A 7,259-nucleotide genomic window follows, 5' to 3' on the forward strand; every position below is an offset into this window, starting at 1 on the left:
TAAATTAAATTGGTTATGATTGGGAGGGCATATAAACTGAAGCAGATGGCAAGAAGGAGAGCACATGGAGAACACAGAATGATCTTGCCAAAGTGGCAGCTTTGTCTTGGACGACGATGATACATGTTAAAAGAGGACTATAATAATCACACACATGTACAGTGGTACCTCAGGTTACAGACACCTCGGGTTACAGACGCTTCAAGTTACAGACTCCGCTAACCCAGAAATAGTACCTCAGGTTATATTTACCTCAGGATGAGAACAGAAATTGTGCAGCGGCAGCGCAGCGGCAAAGGGAGGCCCCATTAGCTAAAGTGGTGCTTCAGGTTAAGAACAGTTTCAGGTTAAGAACAGACCTCCAGAACGAATTAAGTTCTTAACCCAAGGTACCACTGTATATCATAATATATCATAATATATCATAATTCAAATAAATAATACCCATGTTGATAGATTTACTAAGCACCACTACTATCTTAACCAGAGATCTTTACTCATATCCGATATACAGTACTTTTAGTTTAAGGCAATGTATGCCTCATAGTTGGGCTGTAAACTTAATCCAATGTATCCATTTGTAGGTAGGTCTGTAGGTGACATATTGTGCATGGTGTCAGGAACGTTCCTTCCCAGGGTGACAGTGAGGGCTCCAAAGACGAAGGGGGGTGGCAGGCAAAAAGAGACAAAGGCTTGCTTTCTTCCCATATGGAGAGTGAAGCGAGCCCCTCCTGTTCCATTGGAATGCACGTAATAAATCCCCAAGACAGTATAAGGCAGACAGAGAGGCTACAGATCGCAGACACATTCTCAGAGGAGGGACAAACTGGACAAGCTGCTCCTGAATCTCCTCGTAGTTGGAGAAGTAGAGTCCAGGCTTGGCATGAGTCCAACAGGAGGAGGGGCAGCCGATGACGGATATCCTGTTGGCGGAAAGTCCGCCTTTCAGTGGACTCAACAACTCATCAGGTGCAGAAGATTGAGCTGTGTGCTCAGACCGAAACTAAGTGTAAATACTAATAAATCTGACTGTAACAAAACCTTCAGCCTGCCATCTCTTGGTGTGAGAGCGAGATCGTAAATCCTGACACATAGTGAGTAAAATCTGTGAACTTTTCAAACTCGGTACAGATTCGTTGACTGAAACTATACCTAACTGTAGAGACAGGTGGAAAGGGAGAGACCGATTGCTGACCTATGGTTGGGAGGGTCCTCTGATCTGTCAGGATGCAGCTGCTGTGAACCAGAAAAAGTTTATGTAAAGCTAAATAGACTGGATGGGACGCGGGTGGCGCTGTGAGTCAAACCACAGAGCCTAGGACTTGCCGATCAGAAGGTCAGCGGTTCGAATCCCCGTGACGGGGTGAGCTCCCGTTGCTTGGTCCCTGCTCCTGCCAACCTAGCAGTTCGAAAGCACGTCAAAGTGCAAGTAGATAAATGGGTACCGCTCCGGCAGGAAGGTAAACAGCGTTTCCGTGAGCTGCTCTGGTTCGCCAGAAGAAGCTTGGTCATGCTGGCCACATGACTCAGAAGCTGTCTGCGGACAAACGCCGGCTCCCTTGGCCAATAAAGCGAGATGAGAGCCGCAACCCCAGAGTTGGTCACGACTGGACCTGATGGTCAGGGGTCCCTTTACCTTTTTAAATAGACTGGATTAGCTATGGCACTTCAAACTAGTTATCTGACTAGCAGCGTTTGCAAGCCTTGTGTTCATGGGTATTCATGGCTGACCGTGACTGCACTTGGAAGAGAACGCAGTGTTCTTTAGATGTTCTTCCAGCTGTGTTGGAGGCACTTATCCATGAGCAGCTCCTACATAGCTGGGAGAATATTTAAATTATTCAAGCACATGGCTGAGACCTGTGGGTCCTATACTGCCGGGAGAACTTTGAAAAAGCAGATATGCTTAGTTCTGATGGTTTTCAAAAGATAAACCTGAGCATGGAGTCTTAAAGCATGGGAAAATAAATAATAAATAAATACTGTGGGTGGCTTATTGTGGAATAAACCCATTCAACAAAAGGTATTGCACACCTCATTTGAATTTCTTGTTGTAAGAGACTGCAAGTGCTACTTGAACTGAAAGTTGAAACCTTATGCGTAATTCTTGGGGGCAAGCCCAACTAAACATTGCAGGACTTACTTCTGAACAGGCATGATCAAGATTGTGCTGCACAATAATTATTTTGGGAAGCTAAATTTTAAACCATATAATTGTAAATAGTACCCTGGTTTCATCTACCCATTGTTGTCAAGTATGCTCAAGACACACATCTCTATATGCATCATAAACCACTTCTCTTTTCCACAACCCAAATGATGGAAAGAGGATTTAGCTAGAGGGATCCCTCTAAACTACAATCTTGCCTTTATTCTGCCAGAGGACAGACAACTATAAATCCAGCTGAGAAATCCCAGAAATTATCACACTTACCAAAATACACAGGAGCATAGCATGAGTAATTTATGAATGTAGAGATGAGATCAGAACTTTTCCAGAAGCCATTTTTATGGAGAAAGCAAAACAAAAGACTATTTACAAGAGACTGAACAGTGATGGAGGAAAAAGAGGAGAGTTATATCATCTTTCTCCTGTATGCTCTGTCCAAAACAGCAGGAAAGTGGGAAAGGATTCCTTAGTGTCAGGGTAAATTCAAAAGGAAAAGAGAGAGAAAACAAACCTTACTTGGACACAGTGAGCCTTTACTACAGGATGTCTGAGTACAGAAAAGGAGCACCAGAAGCCAGGCTGCATTATCTCAGTAGGATTTCTTCTGGGATTCAGAGGTGCAAGAGCAGAAACACAACTGAGAGCTTCAAAAGCTAGTCAGACAGAGGGACAGTCTTTGGAATAACATTTCCCCTCCCCAACCCAAGGATCTAAAACGAGTTTTACTTTTAGAAAAGAAAAACTCTCAAAAGGGTAGGCTGGTCCTAGAAGCATCAATTTTTTGGTGGAAAAAAAGGACAAACTTTTTCTATGTAAACAAAAAGGGGAATGTCTAGGTTCTAGCTGGATGAGTTCTGGTCCTCCTTGGGAAATCACTCAAAAACTCAGGGCCTCAAAACTCAAAAACTACATAGCCAATTGTTGGCTTGATTTAATTCAGAAATTCTTTGTCGTCTTTGGCGATCACTCGTAGCTGAGTAAGATTGTCTTCCATAAACATGGTTTTAAAAGTGAGTCAGTAAGTGACTGTGGAGGCCAATTCTGGATCCACACCCCTTTCATCCTGTTCGAGCATCTTCAAAGCCCATGACACCTTTGGTAAAGGCTGTTCTCCAGTTGGAGCACCCGCAGGCCAGTGTTTCCCAGTTGTCGGTGTTTATACTACATTTTTTTTTTAGATTTGCCTTGAGAGAGTCTTTGAAACTCTTTTGTTGACCACCAGCATTACGCTTACCATTTTAAAGTTTGGAATAGAGTAGTTGGAAGACAATAATCAGGCATCCACACAACATGACCAATCCAATGAAGTTGATGTTGAAGAATCATTGGTGATCTTCTTCCAGTACACTGGCATTAGTTCACCAGTCTTCCCAGGTGATGTGTAAATTTTTTCCGGAGACACCTTTGATGGAATCTGTCGAGGAGTTGGAGATGGCATTTATAAGTGGTCCACGTTTCACAAGCATACATGATTTAATAAAGAAATAGAGAAAGATTAAACACATGAGATTCCAAGAAGGTCCACACCAGCATACAGGCTCTACACTTTAGAGAATGGGACACTCTTGCATGTTTCAATAGAGAATATGAGCAGGAAATGAAGAGGCACAATGCAAAACAGAGATGGATGCTCATGAAAGGTGTCTCCACTCAATTTTCAGTGATCTTTCTCCATTCACCGTTCCATGACCAACCCATTGAGGAGGTCACCAACTCTTAGAAGAGGCCTTTTTTGGTGGTAGGGGAGCTCAAGGGCATGCTAGGGGTATGAAGGGGCAGAAAAACCACCTTCTGCCTCCCCCCCTTCTATGGACTGGATACAAACTAGCTGCATTTGAAGAAGAAGAAGAAGAAGAAGAAGAAGAAGAAGAAGAAGAAGAAGAAGAAGAAGAGTTTGGATTTGATATCCCACTTTATCACTACCCGAAGGAGTCCCAAACATTCTCCTTTCCCTTCCTCCCCCACAACAAACACTCTGTGAGGTGAGTGAGGCTGAGAGACTTCAGAGAAGTGTGACTAGCCCAAGGTCACCCAGCAGCTGCATGTGGAGGAGCGGGGAAGCGAACCCGGTTCCCCAGATTACGAGTCTACCACTCTTAACTACTACACCATACTGGCTCTCTTTGGTTGGCTTGTAAACTATTGTAAACTATTCACTAAAACTTACAAAAAGTGGTGAAATTTAATGAAAACTCAAGAGCAAAGGCCTAGCTAATAATGGCGTGCTAAAGGATGGCTAGTTTCTTGCTTCTTAAAAGAGAGGAATCAATAATTCTTGTCAGTAACAGATGTTAGTCACTCTCTACTAGCTTTAATCAGCTATGATGGACTTGGATCCTTCTTACAAGTTGATGCCCAAATAAATCCTTAAGTGCTTTCAACATCCATTTCTCAACCTTAATGTGAGACTCGGAACCAAACCCTTCTGCCTAATGTAATAAACGCTACTCTCTCTTCCTTACAAATTCCTCGCGATGACTCATTTTCTCTGAAACCTAGCTATTACTGTTTTGCTCCTCTGCTGAAATGAAACCTAGAAAAGCTTGACAGCCGCAGAGAGTGCATAGGATTGCCCTTTATGTAACGTCTGCGTTGGTATTGAGTTGAACTGATTACCACAGAAATCCCTAACTGCATGCTTGACAGGCCCATGCATCGTTTTGCTTCTGCCCAACAGCTCTCTTCATTCAGAGGTGGATCAACACTGGGTTTCTGATGGCTTATCGGGACTCCCTAAAACAAAAAAAGGGGAGCACCTGGCTTGCTACCCACATCTGATCCTCTGGGTCTCCCAGTCCAGCCTGTTGGCTTTGCCGTATTTCTACTTACCAACTCATACCACTACTGATCCACTCACTCCATGATCTCCCCAAGGATCAACCCAAGGACTTTCACACTTTCAGGGAGGCTCCATAGTATTTTTATAAGAAGCAGTTCAAGGCAGTATCTGAAGCTGCTTTGGAAAACCAGGTTTCAAAAACAGTGAACCAAATGAGTTCCCAGCTAGTGCTAATTATGAACATCACGACCAGTTCAACAACCCCATTGTGATGATTTAATAATTATGCAAAATAGCTTTCCCATGATATTATATGGAGACATACTTAAGTGTCCCATTGTGCCAGAAGCTACTGTTAGGTCCATCATGAGATGTCCACCAGCTTCTGATCACAGATACCAGCAGCCTTCAAGCAAGCAAACTTGCCTTATTATCACTCCTTAGCATCCCACTGCCAGAGGATTGCCTCCTTCCATTCACCAGTTTGCCTCCTCCAAGTGGAAGAAACCTGGGCAGTACTGAATGTCACATCCATTGCCAGGTGTGTCCTGCTGGAAACAGAAAAGGGCTTTCCCCTTGGCCTGCCTTTATATCCACTCAGTTGCCAAGTGCTTTTGTGACATCACAAGAAACCCACAGCCAATGGCAACAGCTGGGGAGGCATCATCTTCATTGCTTTGAGCCTCACAGTGGTGGGTGGACCTATCAGTGACTGTGTGCTTGTTTATTTGGGGCACGGGTGGAGCTGTGGTCTAAACCACTGAGACTCTTGGGCTTGTCGAACGGAAGGTCAGCAGTTTGAATCCCCTTGATAAGATGAGCTCCTGTTGCTCTGTCCCAGTTCCTGCCAACTTAGCAATTCGAAAGCATGCCAGTGCAAGTAGATAAATGGGTACCACTGTGGCGGGAAGGTAAATGGTGTTTCCATGCGCTCTAGTTTCCATCACAGTATTCCGTTGTGCCAGAAGCAGTTTAGTCATGCTGGCCACATGACCTGGAAAGCTGTCTGTGGATAAATGTCAGCTCCCTCGGCCTGAAAGGGAGATGAGCACTGCAACCCCATAGTCACCTTTGACTGGACTTAACATAACAGGTATAATATACCTTTTTTTTTTAACCTTTCTTTTTTCACCTTTTTACCCATGACAGGTTCTCTATATAAAGCAATCCTATGCCTGAATACATCCTAAGTGGTTTTGCTGCACGTCGAGGTCCCCAAGACACCCCAAATAAATACAATGACACTTGATTTTTGTTTTAAAGTTTTTGGCGTAATTTTGGCCACAACTTTATTAAAATTACAGCAATGTGAGTGGTTGCTTAGGCACTGGTTGCGACTATCTGACCCCGCACGGGGACAGTCTGACATTCTCACTCCCCGTGAAGTCAGAAAGGGTAAGTCACCCGGCGAGAGAGACGGGACTGGGAACCATGCCTCACCTCTCCCCAAATGCTCCCAGGAGCTCTTACGTGGCCCTAGCCCCTTGCCAGGGGTTCAGACAAAAGCATGGCAAGCCCCTGGGTTCCTTTAACGGAAAACCCTTGCAGCAGCAGCAATTTAGAGGGGCAGGCACAGCCAAATCCATACCCCTCCACCAACCAATTCCCAAACCAATGCCTAAACGCAACCTTACAAGTTGTGACGATTTGCTACGCAGTAGGCAAAAACCAAATGGCACCAGCCAATCAGCCAAATGGACAAAATCCCTACCAGGCCCCTGCTCCAAAGCAGACGACCCCATGACAGGCATAGCAAGGTCAAGCAAACAGCCTAACATTAGGGAGGGAGGGCGGGTGATCCGATGCATGCAGCGAAAAGAGGAAGCTCAACGCTGCGTGCAGGGTATTTAGCAACTAGGGCTGTCAATCAAGAAATGGCAACATATAAATCTCCCCAGTAACAGCCAGCCCCTGATTAAAGATGGCCAAACTCTTTTCCGCCCAGCAACAGTGGGGTGTCTTGCTAGCCCCCACCGCAACACGTGCTCTCCATGAAGCAGAACACGCTTTGTTGTTGTTGCTGCTGCTGCTGCTGCTGCTGTTTTAGTACAGCTTTCTGCAATCCAGTCCCTTCAGATATTTTGGACTATAGTTCCCATCAGCACTAAGGAGGGATAATAGGACTGGTAATTCAAAACACATTGAGGGCACCAAGTTGGGAAAGGTTAACTTAACACGTCTATGGACAGTTTAGAAGTTGACCAACGTAATATTCCATTATATATTCCATTTTGGCAATAATTCCAGGGAAATGCTTGAGGTAAAGGGTGGATTGTGAATATTGATGCAATATCCTAAAGGAGAGAAGAA

General features: G+C 44.6%; 1 long non-coding RNA gene across 1 annotated transcript; it reads right to left on the bottom strand.

The window, feature by feature from the left end:
* Positions 1 to 896: 896 nt before the first annotated feature.
* On the bottom strand, positions 897 to 5,484 carry LOC308458516. Its single transcript, XR_013977510.1, has 2 exons — positions 5,376 to 5,484; positions 897 to 1,236 (listed from the first exon to the last, which is right to left on the bottom strand). It is a non-coding gene; the product is annotated as an uncharacterized lncRNA (long non-coding RNA).
* Positions 5,485 to 7,259: the final 1,775 nt, after the last annotated feature.

The sequence above is a fragment of the Podarcis pityusensis genome (genome assembly GCF_964106645.2).
Source record: "Podarcis pityusensis genome assembly, chromosome: 11".
NCBI classification, from domain to species: Eukaryota; Metazoa; Chordata; class Lepidosauria; order Squamata; family Lacertidae; genus Podarcis; species Podarcis pityusensis.